Source organism: Amborella trichopoda, chromosome 1 (assembly GCF_054954075.1).
Source record: "Amborella trichopoda isolate Santa Cruz 75 chromosome 1, AtrichopodaSantaCruz75HAP2 v2.0, whole genome shotgun sequence".
NCBI lineage: Eukaryota > Viridiplantae > Streptophyta > Magnoliopsida > Amborellales > Amborellaceae > Amborella > Amborella trichopoda.
Window position 1 is genome coordinate 18,108,697 of NC_142336.1, and position 15,000 is coordinate 18,123,696.

At 60.2% G+C, this 15,000-nt stretch overlaps 1 pseudogene; it reads left to right on the forward strand.

The window, feature by feature from the left end:
- Positions 1–15,000, forward strand: part of LOC148783682 (uncharacterized) — a 19,689-nt pseudogene that overhangs the window by 26 nt on the left and 4,663 nt on the right.

Below are 15,000 nucleotides of genomic sequence, written 5' to 3' on the forward strand. Positions count from 1 at the left end.
GCGTCACGAGAGCCCACTGGTGGGCGAGAAAGGCAGACCCAAGCAGTATGCCAGGTGAGCACCTATCTGGCTAACTAGGCACAGCGCCACGAGTGCCTACAGAGCTGAACGAGCTGGAAGCACCCACGCAGTAAGGGTAGGCACACCCACGCTGAAAGGGTTGACGGCTGAGTGGTGAGCACAGAGGTGTGCGCCTAAGCACAGCGCATGGAGTGTCCACGAGTCATCCCAGGAAAAGCACAACCAAGCAGTATGAGCCTGGAGGGAAACGAGTAGCGCGCCTAGGCACCTCGCTGTGAGTGCCAACGGGTTGAACGAGCTTGGCACAACCACGTGGCATGGGTGGCGAGCACCGAGGTGTGCGACTAGGCAGAACACATCGATGGTCTACGGGTCAGCCAAAGCAGGCCCACACCGACGCGTTGGCATGACGCCTTACCCAAATCACGTACCTCAGCCTCGTCCCAACCTGGTGCCCAACCTTCCCAATTATGTTTCATGGCTTAAAACACCTGACATTCCTGAGTGACACCTGTTGGGTGTCAAACTAACCCACATCTGGCCTCATCACGACCCATACCACCTAAATGCACAATGTTGCATCCTGGGGTGCCTCACCACCACACGAAAGGTTGAAGGCAAGGAGCCTCGAGGGCCGGCGGGATGAACGAGCAATGCAAACCCACGCAGCATATGTTGAGGGCCCCATTGTGTGCACCTAGGCACACGGTGCCACGTTGGCCTACGCGTAGCCCGAGCAAGGCAAACCCGCACAGTTTTGCTGGTGGACGCCGAGGTGTGCACCTAGGTACACGGCATCGTGAAGCCCTGCCGGTCGCCGAGATAGGGACACCCAAAATGTACGCCTGGTGTGCTCGCAGGTGGGTGCCTAGGCACAACGAAACAAGGGCCTCCAAGTTGCCCGAGCTGGGAACACCCGCGCGGTATGGGTGGCGAGCATTAAGCTGTGCGCCTAGGCACAATGCATCAACGGTCCACAAGTACGCCGAGACGAGGCACACCCGTGCAGTATGCGTCGTGAGCACTAAGTTATGTGCCTCGGCACAACGCATCGAGGGACCACAAGTCAGCCGAGGTAAGGAAAACCATTGGAGTATGGGATGAGGGCTCCGCGGTGTGCGCCTAGGACCACGGCGCCGCGGAGGCGTGAGGGTTGCCCCATCAAGTCACACCCACGCAGTTTGCAAGGTGGACACCGAGGTATGCGCCTAGGCAAACGGGGTCGCGAAGGAGAACGGGCTGACCGGCTAGGCACACCCACGCAGTATGCCTGGTGGGCACCGAGGTGCGTGCCTAGGCCCACGGTGGGATGAAGGCCAACGGGTTGCCTGAGCTGGGAACACCCACGAGGAATGCCAGGTGGGCACCGAGGTGTGCGCCTTGGAACAGCGCATCTAGGGTCCACGGGTCAGCCCGAGCAAGGCAACCCCACGCAGTATGGGTTGAGAGCTTCGTCGTGTGCGCCTAGGCACCACGGCGACGTGATGGCTTGCGGGTTGCCCGAGCAAGGCCAAACCACGCAGTTTGCCTGGTGGGTAGCGAGGTGTGCTCCTAGGCACGTGGCGTCGAGCTGTGCGACTTGACTGAGCGCATCGAGGGTCCACGGGTAAGCCAGAGCAGCCCACAACCACGCTTTGGCAGCACGCCTAACACAAATCACATAACTCAGCCTCGTCCCAACCTGTTGCCCACCCTTCCCAATTATGTTTCATGGCTTAAAACACCGGACATTCCTGAGCAATACCTGTTGGGGGTCAAACTGGCATACATTTGGCCTCATCACGACCCCAGCCACTTCAGTGCATAATGTTGCATCCTAGGGTGCATCACCACCACACTCAAGGTTGAAGGCAGGGAACCCTCGAGGGCCGGTGGGATGAATGAGCAAGGCAAACCCACGCAGCATGGGTTGAGGGCTCCATGGTGTGCACCTGGGCACACTGTGCCACGTTGGCCTCTACTCGTAGCCCGAGCAAGGCACAACAGCACAGTTTGCCTGGTGGGCACGGAGGTGTGCACCTAAGTACACGGCATCGCGAGGGCCTATCGGGCGCCGAGCAAGGCACACCCAAGCAGTATGCCATGTGTGCACCAAGCGGTGTGCCTATGCACAACGCAACAATGGGCTCCAGGTTGCCGGAGCTGGGAACACCCGCGCGGTATGGGTGGTGAGCACTAACATGTGCGCCTAGGCAAAATGGGTCGACGGTCCACGAGTCAGCCGAGGCGAGGCACACACGTGCAGTATGCGTGGTGAGCAATAAGCTGTTTGCCTCGGCACAATGCATGGAGGGACCACAAATCTGCCGAGGTAAGGCACAACATTGCAGTATGGGTTGAGGGCTCCGCGGTGTGCGCATAGGCACACGGTGCCGCGGAGGCGTACGGGTCGCCCTATCAAGACACACCCGCGCAGTTTGCCAGGTGGGCACCGAGGTGTGCGCCTAGGCAAAGGGCGTCGCGAAGGAGTACGGGCTGAACCGCTAGGCACACCCACGCAGTATGCCTGGTCGGAACCGAGGTGGGTGCCTAGGCCCGAGGTGGGATGAAGGCCAACGGGTTGCCTGCGCTGGGAACACCCGCGAGGTATGCCACGTGGGCACCGAGGTGTGCGCCATGGAATAGCGCGTCTAGGGTGCATGGGTCGGCCAGAGCAAGGCAACCCAACGCAGTATGGGTTGAGGGCTTCGTCGTGTACGCCTAGGCACACGGCGACGTGATGGCTTGCGGGTTGCCCGAGAAAGGCACAACCACGCAGTTTGCCTGGTGGGCAGCGAGGTTTTCTCCTAAGGCACTTGGGGTCGAGCTGTGCGACATGACAGAGCGCATAGAGGGTCCACGGGTAAGCCAGAGCAGGCCACACCCACGCTTTAGCATCAAGCCTAGCGCAAATCACATACCTCAGCCTCGTCCCAACCTGTCGTTTCCCACCCTTCCCAATAATGTTTCATGGCTTAAAACACCAGACATTCCTGAGGGACACCTGTTGGGGGTCAAACTAGCATACATTTGGCCACATCACGACCCAAGCCGCTTCAGTGAACAATGTTGCATCCTAGAGTGCATCACCACCACACGCAAGGTTGAAGGCAAGGAACCTCGAGGGCCGGTGGGATGAACGAGCTAGGCAAAACCCACGCAGCATGGGATGAGGGCTCCATTGTGTGCACCTAGGCACAAGGCGCCACGATGGCAAACGCGTGGCCCGAGTAAGGCGCACCTGCCCAGTTTACCGGACACCGAGCTGTGCACCTAGGTACACGACATGGCGAGGACCTGCCGGTCGCCGAGCTAAGCACACCCAAGGAGTATGACATGTGTGCACCAAGGCGTGTGGCTAGGCACAACGCAACAATGGGCTCGAGCTTGCCAGAGCAGGGAACACCCGCGCGGTATGGGTGGTGAGCACTAAGTTGTGCGACTAGGCACAAAGCGTCGACGGTCCACAAGTCAACCGAGGCGAGGCACACACGTGCAGTATGCGTGGTGATCAATAAGCTGTTTGACTCGACACAATGCATCGAGGGACCACAAGTCCGCCGTGGTAAGGCACAACATTGCAGTATGGGTTGAGGGCTCCGCGGTGTGCGCCTAGGCACACGGTGCCGCGGAGGCGTAGGGGTTGCCCTATCAAGACACACCCACGCAGTTTGCCAGGTGGGCACCGAGGTGTGCGCCTAGGCATATGGCATCGCGAAGGAGTACGGGCTGACCGGCTAGGCACACCCACGCAGTATGCATGGTGGGCACCGAGGTGTGTGCCTACGCCCACGGTGGGATGAAGGCCAACGGGTTGCCTGAGCTGGGAACACCCGCGAGGTATGCCACCCGGGCAACGAGGTGTGCGCCACGGCATAGCGCGTCTAGGGTGCATGGGTCGGCCAGAGCAAGGCAACCCAACGCAGTACGGGTTGTGGGCCTCGTCGTGTAAGCCTAGGCACACGGCGACGTGATGGCTTGCGGCTTGCCCGAGCAAGGCACAACCACGCAGTTTTCCTGGTGGGCAGCTAGGTGTGCTCCTAGGCACGTGGCGTCGAGCTGTGCGACATGACAGAGCGCATCGTGGGTCCACGGTCAAGCCAAAACAGGCCACAACCACGCTTTCGCAGCATGCCTAGCACAAATCACATACCTCAGCCTCGTCCCAACCTGTTTCCCACCCTTCCCAATTATGTTTCATGGCTTAAAGCACCAGATATTCCTGAGTGACACCTGTTGGGGGTCATACTGGCATACAGTTGGCCTCATCACTACCCAAGCCACTTCAGTGCACAATATTGCATCATACAGTGCATCACCACCACGCGCAAGGTTGAAGGCAGGGAGCCTCGATGGCAGGTAGGATGAACGAGCTAGGCAAACCCACGCAACATGGGTTGAAGGCTCCATGGTGTGCACCTAGGCAAACGGTGCCACGATGGCATTCGCGTAGCCCGAGCAAGGCACACCTGCACAGTTTGCCTGGTGGACAACGAGGTGTGCACCTAGGTACACGGCATCGAGAGGGCCTGCCGGTCGCCGAGCTAAACACACCCAAGCAGTAAGACGTGTGAACTATGGTGTGTGGCTAGGCACAACGCAACAATAGGCTCCAGGTTGCCCGAGATAAGAACTCCCGCGCGGTATGGGTGGTGAACACTTAGCTCGGCGCTTGTGCCCAACGCGTTGACGGTCCACAAGTCAGCCGAGGCAAGGCACACCCGCGCAGTATGCGTTGTGAGCACTAAGCTGTTTGCCTCGGCACAACGAATCGAGGGACCACAAGTCTGCTGAGGTAAGGCACAACATTGCAGTATGGGTTGAGGGCTCCGCTGTGTGGGCCAAGGCACACGGTGCCGCGAAGGCACACGGGATGCCCCATCAAGACACACCCACGAAGTTTGCCAATTGGGCACCGAGGTGTTCGCAAAGGCAAAAGGCGTCGCGATAGTACGGGCTGACCGGCTGGGAAAACCCACGCGGTATGCCTGGTGGGCACCGAGGTGTGTGCTTAGACCCACGGTGGGATGAAGGCCAACAGTTTGCCTGAGCCGGGAACACCCGCGAGGTATGCCAGGAGAGCACCGAGGTGTGAGCCATGGAACAAGGCATCTAGGGTCCACGGGTCAGCCCGAACAAGGCCACCCCACGCAGTATGGGTTGAGAGCTTCGTCGTGTGCGACTAGGCACACGGCGACGTGATGCCTTGCGGGTTGCACGAGCAAGGCACAACCACGCAGTTTGACTGGTGGGCAGCTAGGTGTGCTCCTAGGCACGTGGCGTCGAGCTGTGCGACATGACGGAGCGCATCGTGGGTCCACGGTAAAGCCAAAGCAGGCCGCACCCATGCTTTGGCAGCACGCCAAGCACAAATCACATACCTCAGCCTCGTCCCGACCTGTTTGCCCACCCTTCCCAATTATGTTTCATGGCTTAAAACACCAGGCATTCCTGAGTGACACCCGTTGGGGGTCAAACTAGCATACGTTTGGCCTCAACACGACCCAAGCCAACTCGGTGCACAACGTTGCATCCTGGAGTGCATCACCACCACAAGCAAGGTTGAAGGCAGGGAGCCTCGAGGGGGGGTGGGACGAACGGGCTAGGCAAACCAACGCAACATGGGTTGAAGGCTCCATGGTGTGCACCTAGGCACACGGTGCCAAGATGGCGTTCGCGTAGCCAGAGCAAGGCACACCTGCACAGTTTGCCTGGTGTACACCGAGGTGTGCACCTAGGTACACGGCATCGAGAGGGCCTGCCGGTCGCCGAGCTAAGCACACCCAAGCAAGTATGCCATGTGTGGACTAAGGTGTGTGGCTAGGCACAACGGAACGATGGGCTCCAGGTTGCCCGAGATGAGAACACCCGCTCGGTATGGGTGGTGAGCACTGAGCCGAGCGCCTGGGCACAATGCGTCCACGGCATACAAGTCAGCCGAGGCAAGGCACACCCATGCAGTACGTGTGGTGAGCACTAAGCTGTTTGCCTCGGCGCAACGCATCGAGGGACCACAAGTCTGCTGACGTGAGGCACAGCATTGCAGTATGGGTCGAGGGATCCGCGGTGTGCGCCGAGGCACAAGGTGCGGCGGAGGCATACGGGTTGCCCCATGAAGGCACACCCACGCCATTCGCCAGGTGGGCACCAAGGTGTGCGCCTAGGCATCGCGAAGGAGTACGGGCTGACCGCCTAGGCACACCCACGCAGTGTGCCTGGTGGTCACCGTGGTGTGTGCCTAGGCCCTCGGTGGGATGAAGGCCAACGGTTTGCCTGAGCTGGGAACACCCGCGAGGTATGCCAGGAGAGCACCGAGGTGTGAGCCATGGAACAAGGCATCTAGGGTCCACGGGTCAGCCCGAACAAGGCAACCCCACGCAGTATGGGTTGAGGGCTTCGTCCATTGCGCCTAGGCACACGGCGACGTGATGGCTTGCGGGTTCCCCGAGCAAGGCACAACCACGCAGTTTGCCTGGTGGGCAGCTAGGTGTGCTCCTAGGCACGTGGCGTCGAGCTGTGCGACATGACAGAGCGCATCGTGGGTCCACGGTAAAGCCAAAGCAGGCCGCACCCATGCTTTGGCAGCACGCCAAGCACAAATCACATACCTCAGCCTCGTCCCAACCTGTTTGCCCACCCTTCCCAATTATGTTTCACGGCTTAAAACACCAGACATTCCTGAGTGACACCCGTTGGGGGTCAAACTAGCATACGTTTGGCCTCAACACGACCCAAGCCAACTCAGTGCACAACGTTGCATCCTGGAGTGCATCACCACCACAAGCAAGGTTGAAGGCAGGGAGCCTCGAGGGGGGGTGGGACGAACGGGCTAGGCAAACCAACGCAACATGGGTTGAAGGCTCCATGGTGTGCACCTAGGCACACGGTGCCAAGATGGCATTCGCGTAGCCCGAGCAAGGCACACCTGCACAGTTTGCCTGGTGGACACCGAGGTGTGCACCTAGGTACACGGCATCGGGAGGGCCTGCCGGTCGCCGAGCTAAGCACACCCAAGCAGTATGCCATGTGTGCACTAAGGTGTGTGGCTAGGCACAACGCAACGAAGGGATCCAGGTTGCTCGAGATGAGAACACCCGCTCGGTATGGGTGGTGAGCACTAAAGCCGAGCGCCTGGGCACAATGCGTCCACGGCATAAGAGTCAGCCGAGGCAAGGCAAACCCATGCAGTATGCGTGGTGAGCACTAAGCTGTTTGCCTCGGCGCAACGCATCGAGGGACCACAAGTCTGCTGACGTAAGGCACAACATTGCTCTGTGGGTTGAGGGATCCGCGGTGTGCGTCGAGGCACAAGGTGCCGCAAAGGCATACGGGTTGCCCCATCAAGGCACACCCACGCCATTCGCCGGGTGGGCACCAAGGTGTGCGCCTAGGCATCGCGAAGGAGTACGGGCTGACCGCCTAGGCACACCCACACAGTGTGCCTGGTGGTCACCGAGGTGTGTGCTTAGGCCCTCGGTGGGATGAAGGCCAACGGTTTGCCTGAGCTGAGAACACCCGCGAGGTATGCCAGGTGGGCACTGAGGTGTGCGTCATGGAACAACGCATCTAGGGTCCATAGGTCAGCCCGAACAAGGCAACCCCACGAAGTTTGGGTGGAGGGCTTCATCGTGAGCGCCTAGGCACACGACGACGTGATGGCTTGCAGGTTGCCCGAGCAAGGCACAACCACGCAGTTTGCCAGGTGGGCAACGAGCTGTGCGACTTGACAGAGCGCATCGAGGGTCCACAGGTAAGCCAGAGCGGGCCAGACCCACGCTTTGGCAGCACGCCTAGCTCAAATCACATACCTCAGCCTCGTCCCAACCTGTTGCCCACCCTTCCCAATTATGTTTCATAGCTTAAAACACCAGACTTTCCTGAGTGACTTCTGGTGGGGGTCAAACTAGCATACATTTGGCCTCAACACGACCCAAGCCACCTCAGTGCACAATGTTGCATCCTGGAGTGCATCACCACCACACGCAAGGTTGAAGGCAGGGAGCCTAGAGGGCAGGTGGGACGAACGAGCTAGGCAAACCCACGCAAGATGGGTTGAAAGCTCCATGGTGTGCACCTAGGCACACGGTGCCAAGATGGCATTCGCGTAGCCCGAGCAAGGCACACCTGCACAGTTTGCCTGGTGGACACCGAGGTGTGCACCTAGGTACACGGCATCGAGAGGGCCTGCCGGTCGCCGAGCTAAGCACACCCAAGCAGTATGCCATGTGTGCACTAAGGTGTGTGGCTAGGCACAACGCAACGATGGGCTCCAGGTTGCCCGAGATGAGAACACCCGCTCGGTATGGGTGGTGAGCACCGAGCCGAGCGCCTGGGCACAATGCGTACCCGGCATACAAGTCAGCCGAGGCAAGGCACACCCAGGCAGTATGCGTGGTGAGCACTAAGCTGTTTGCCTTGGCGCAACGCATCGAGGGACCACAAGTCTGCTGACGTGAGGCACAACATTGCAGTATGGGTTAAGGGATCCGTGGTGTGTGCCTAGGCACAGGGTGCCGCGGAGGCATACGGGTTGCCCCAGCAAGGCTCACCCACGCAGTTCGCCAGGTGGGCACCAAGGTGTGCGCCAAGGCAATAGGCATCGCGAAGGAGTACGGGCTGACCGGCCAGGCACACCCACTCAGTATGCCTGGTGGTCACCGAGGTGTGTGCCTAGGCCCTCGGTGGGATGAAGGCCAACGGGTTGCCTGAGCTGAAAACACCCGCGAGGTATGCCAGGTGGGCACTGAGGTGTGCGTCATGGAATAGCGCATCTAGGGTCCATAGGTCAGCCCGAACAAGGCAACCCCACGAAGTTTAGGTTGGGGGCTTCATCGTGTGTGCCTAGGCACACGGCGACGTGATGGCTTGAAGTTTGCGCGAGCAAGGCACAACCACGCAGTTTGCCAGGGGGGCAGCGAGGTGTGCTCTTATGCACGTGGGGACGAGCTGTGCGACTTGACAGAGCGCATCGAGGGTCCACAGGTAAGCCAGAGAAGGACACACCCACGCATTGGCAGCACGCCTAGCTCAAATCACATACCTCAGCCTCGTCCCAACCTGTTGCCCACCCTTCCCAATTATGTTTCATAGCTTAAAACGCCAGACTTTCCTGAGTGACTTCTGGTGGGGGTCAAACTAGCATACATTTGGCCTCAACAAGACCCAAGCCACCTCAGTGCACAATGTTGCATCCTGGAGTGCATCACCACCACACGCAAGGTTGAAGGCAGGGAGCCTAGAGGGCAGGTGGGACGAACGAGCTAGGCAAACCCACGCAAGATGGGTTGAAAGCTCCATGGTGTGCACCTAGGCACACGGTGCCAAGATGGCATTCGCGTAGCCCGAGCAAGGCACACCTGCACAGTTTGCCTGGTGGACACCGAGGTGTGCACCTAGGTACACGGCATCGAGAGGGCCTGCCGGTCGCCGAGCTAAGCACACCCAAGCAGTATGCCATGTGTGCACTAAGGTGTGTGGCTAGGCACAACGCAACGATGGGCTCCAGGTTGCCCGAGATGAGAACACCCGCTCGGTATGGGTGGTGAGCACCGAGCCGAGCGCCTGGGCACAATGCGTACCCGGCATACAAGTCAGCCGAGGCAAGGCACACCCAGGCAGTATGCGTGGTGAGCACTAAGCTGTTTGCCTTGGCGCAACGCATCGAGGGACCACAAGTCTGCTGACGTGAGGCACAACATTGCAGTATGGGTTGAGGGATCCGTGGTGTGTGCCTAGGCACAGGGTGCCGCGGAGGCATACGGGTTGCCCCAGCAAGGCTCACCCACGCAGTTCGCCAGGTGGGCACCAAGGTGTGCGCCAAGGCAAAAGGCATCGCGAAGGAGTACGGGCTGACCGGCCAGGCACACCCACTCAGTATGCCTGGTGGTCACCGAGGTGTGTGCCTAGGCCCTCGGTGGGATGAAGGCCAACGGGTTGCCTGAGCTGAAAACACCCGCGAGGTATGCCAGGTGGGCACTGAGGTGTGCGTCATGGAACAGCGCATCTAGGGTCCATAGGTCAGCCCGAACAAGGCAACCCCACGAAGTTTAGGTTGGGGGCTTCATCGTGTGTGCCTAGGCACACGGCGACGTGATGGCTTGAAGTTTGCCCGAGCAAGGCACAACCACGCAGTTTGCCAGGGGGGCAGCGAGGTGTGCTCTTATGCACGTGGGGACGAGCTGTGCGACTTGACAGAGCGCATCGAGGGTCCACAGGTAAGCCAGAGAAGGACACACCCACGCATTGGCAGCACGCCTAGCTCAAATCACATACCTCAGCCTCGTCCCAACCTGTTGCCCACCCTTCCCAATTATGTTTCATAGCTTAAAACACCAGACATTCCTGAGTGACTTCTGGTGGGGGTCAAACTAGCATACATTTGGCCTCAACACGACCCAAGCCACCTCAGTGCACAATGTTGCATCCTGGAGTGCATCACCACCACACGCAAGGTTGAAGGCAGGGAGCCTAGAGGGCAGGTGGGACGAACGAGCTAGGCAAACCCACGCAAGATGGGTTGAAAGCTCCATGGTGTGCACCTAGGCACACGGTGCCAAGATGGCATTCGCGTAGCCCGAGCAAGGCACACCTGCACAGTTTGCCTGGTGGACACCGAGGTGTGCACCTAGGTACACGGCATCGAGAGGGCCTGCCGGTCGCCGAGCTAAGCACACCCAAGCAGTATGCCATGTGTGCACTAAGGTGTGTGGCTAGGCACAACGCAACGATGGGCTCCAGGTTGCCCGAGATGAGAACACCCGCTCGGTATGGGTGGTGAGCACCGAGCCGAGCGCCTGGGCACAATGCGTACCCGGCATACAAGTCAGCCGAGGCAAGGCACACCCAGGCAGTATGCGTGGTGAGCACTAAGCTGTTTGCCTTGGCGCAACGCATCGAGGGACCACAAGTCTGCTGACGTGAGGCACAACATTGCAGTATGGGTTGAGGGATCCGTGGTGTGTGCCTAGGCACAGGGTGCCGCGGAGGCATACGGGTTGCCCCAGCAAGGCTCACCCACGCAGTTCGCCAGGTGGGCACCAAGGTGTGCGCCAAGGCAAAAGGCATCGCGAAGGAGTACGGGCTGACCGGCCAGGCACACCCACTCAGTATGCCTGGTGGTCACCGAGGTGTGTGCCTAGGCCCTCGGTGGGATGAAGGCCAACGGGTTGCCTGAGCTGAAAACACCCGCGAGGTATGCCAGGTGGGCACTGAGGTGTGCGTCATGGAACAGCGCATCTAGGGTCCATAGGTCAGCCCGAACAAGGCAACCCCACGAAGTTTAGGTTGAGGGCTTCATCGTGTGTGCCTAGGCACACGGCGACGTGATGGCTTGAGGTTTGCCCGAGCAAGGCACAACCACGCAGTTTGCCAGGGGGGCAGCGAGGTGTGCTCTTATGCACGTGGCGACGAGCTGTGCGACTTGACAGAGCGCATCGAGGGTCCACAGGTAAGCAAGAGAAGGACACACCCACGCATTGGCAGCACGCCTAGCTTAAATCACATACCTCAGCCTCGTCCCAACCTGTTGCCCACCCTTCCCAATTATGTTTCATAGCTTAAAACACCAGACATTCCTGAGTGACTTCTGGTGGGGGTCAAACTAGCATACATTTGGCCTCAACACGACCCAAGCCACCTCAGTGCACAATGTTGCATCCTGGAGTGCATCACCACCACACGCAAGGTTGAAGGCAGGGAGCCTAGAGGGCAGGTGGGACGAACGAGCTAGGCAAACCCACGCAAGATGGGTTGAAAGCTCCATGGTGTGCACCTAGGCACACGGTGCCAAGATGGCATTCGAGTAGCCCGAGCAAGGCACACCTGCACAGTTTGCCTGGTGGACACCGAGGTGTGAACCTAGGTACACGACGTCGGGAGGGCCTGCCGGTCGCCGAGCTAAGCACACCCAAGCAGTATGCCATGTGTGCACTATGGTGTGTGGCTAGGCAGAACGCAACAATGGGCTCCAGGTTGCCCGAGATGAGAACACCCAATCGGCATGGGTGGTGAGCACTACGCACAGCGCCTGGGCACAATGCGTCCACGGCATACAAGTCAGCCGAGGCAATGCACACCCATGCAGTATGCGTGGTGAGCACTAAGCTGTTTGCCTCGGCGCAACGCAACGAGGGACCACAAGTCTACTGACGTAAGGCACAACATTGCAGTATGGGTTGAGGGATCCGCGGTGTGTGCTTAGGCACAAGGTGCCACGGAGGCATACGGGTTGCCCCATCAAGGCACACCCACGCAGTTTGCCTTCCGTGCCACGGAGGCATACGGGTTGCCCCATCAAGGCACACCCACGCAGTTTGCCTGAAGGGCACCAAGGTGTGCCGCTAGGCAAAAGGCATCGCGAAGGAGTACGGGCTGACTGGCTAGGCACACCCACGCAGTTTGCCTGGTGGTCACCGAGGTGTGTACCTAGGCTCTCGGTGGGATGAAGGCCAACGGGTTGCCTGAGCTGAGAACACCGGCGAGGTATGCCAGGTGGGCACTGAGGTGTGCGTCATGGAACAGCGCATCTAGGGTCCATAGGTCGGCCCGAACAAGGCAACCTTACGTAGTTTGGGTTGAGCTCTTCATCGTGTGCGCCTAGGCACACGGCGACGTGATGGCTTGCAGGTTGCCCGAACAAGGCACAACCACGCAGTTTGCCAGGTGGGCAGCGAGGTGTGCTCCTATGCACGTGGCGACGAGCTGTGCGACTTAACAGAGCACATCTAGGCAGCATGCCTAGCACAAATCACATACCTCAGCCTCGTCCCAACCTGTTTCCCACCCTTCCCAATTATGTTTCATGGCTTAAAACAACAGACATTCCTGAGTGACACCTGTTGGGGGTCAAACTAGCATATATTTGGCCTCAACACGACCCAAACCACCTCAGTGCACAATGTTGCATCTTGGAGTGCATCACCACCACACGCAAGGTTGAAGGCAAGGAGGCTCCAGGGCCGGTGGGATGAACGAGCTAGGCAAAACCACGTAGCATGGGTTGAGGGCTCCATGGTGTGCACCTAGGCACATGGTGCAACGATGGCATAAGCGTAGCCCGAGCAAGGTACACCAGCACAGTTTGCCTGGTGGACACCGAGGTGTGCACCTAGGTACACGGCATCGCGAGGGCCTGTCAGTCGCCGAGCTAGGCACACCCAAGCAATATGCCATACGTGCACCAAGGTGTGTGCCTAGGCACAACGCAACAATGGCCTCCAGGTTGCCCGAGATGAGAACACCCGCGCAGTATGGGTGGTGAGCACTAAGCCGAGCGCCTGGGCACAATGCGTCCACGACATACAAGTCAGTCGAGGCAAGGCACACCCATGCAGTATGCGTGGTGAGCACTAAGCTGTTTGCCTCGGCGAAACGCATCGAGGGACCACAAGTCTGCTGAGGAAGGGCGCAACATTACCGTATGGGTTGAGGGCTCCGCGGTGAGCGCCTAGGCACACGGTGCCGCGGAGGCTTACGGGTTGCCCCATCAAGACACACCCACGTAGTTTGCAAGTTGGGCACCGAGGTGATTGTCAAGGCAAAAGGCGTCGCGAAGGAGTACAGCCTGACTGGCTGGGCAGACCCACGTAGTATGCCTGAAGGGGCACCGGGGTGTGCTAGGGCAGACCCACGCGGTATGTCTGAAGGGGAATCGAGTTGGGCGTCGAGTCCCACCGTGCCGCGAGTGCCTCCGGCTAGCCCGAGTGGGTCGCGGGTGGACGGACGACGGGACTCGGGGAGGGGCGGCTCGAGACGGGTCCATCGAAGGCAACTTGAGGGGGCCTCCCCATCCCCCTCAAGTATGTTTTAAGGCTTAAAACACGAGAATTTCCTGGGTGGCACCTGATGGGGCAGAACTGGCATACGGTCCCCCCGTGCACTACCCCCACCACCTGGTTGCACCGCGATGCCTGCCTGGGTGCATCACCACAGGCAAGGCCGAAGGCATGGGGCCTCGGCGGGATGCCCGAGCTAGGAAGACCCACGCACCATGGTCGGCGGGCATCGGGTTGGGCGTCGAGTCCCACCGTGCCGCGAGTGCCTCCGGCTAGCCCGAGCATGGCGCACCCGCGCCGTGTGGGTCGAGGTCCCCGCGGTGGACTGCGGGTTGTGGGCAGACTCGAGCTCGGTGAACCCACCGCGGTGCGCGCGTGCGTGCGTCGTGCCTAAGTGCCTAAGTGCCGTGTGCCGTGTGCGCTTTGCGCGTCGCGTGCGTGCGCGCGCGCGTGTGCGCGCACGGTTTTTTTATGGCCGTTTTGCGGCTCCCCGGTCCGGCCACGGGGTGCTGAGATGGGTCATAGCGGGTCGCGGGTGGACGGACGACGGGACTCGGGGAGGGGCGGCTCGAGACGGGTCCATCGAAGGCAACTTGAGGGGGCCTCCCCATCCCCCTCAAGTATGTTTTAAGGCTTAAAACACGAGAATTTCCTGGGTGGCACCTGATGGGGCAGAACTGGCATACGGTCCCCCCGTGCACTACCCCCACCACCTGGTTGCACCGCGATGCCTGCCTGGGTGCATCACCACAGGCAAGGCCGAAGGCATGGGGCCTCGGCGGGATGCCCGAGCTAGGAAGACCCACGCACCATGGTCGGCGGGCATCGGGTTGGGCGTCGAGTCCCACCGTGCCGCGAGTGCCTCCGGGTAGCCCGAGCATGGCGCACCCGCGCCGTGTGGGTCGAGGTCCCCGCGGTGGACTGCGGGTTGTGGGCAGACTCGAGCTCGGTGAACCCACCGCGGTGCGCGCGTGCGTGCGTCGTGCCAAAGTGCCTAAGTGCCTAAGTGCCGTGTGCGCTTTGCGCGTCGCGTGCGTGCGCGTCGCGTGCGTGCGCGCGCGCGTGTGCGCGCGCGGTTTTTTTATGGCCGTTTTGCGGCTCCCGGTCCGGCCACGGGGTGCTGAGATGGGTCATAGCGGGTCGCGGGTGGACGGACGACGGGACTCGGGGAGGGGCGGCTCGAGACGGGTCCATCGAAGGCAACTTGAGGGGGCCTCCCCATCCCCCT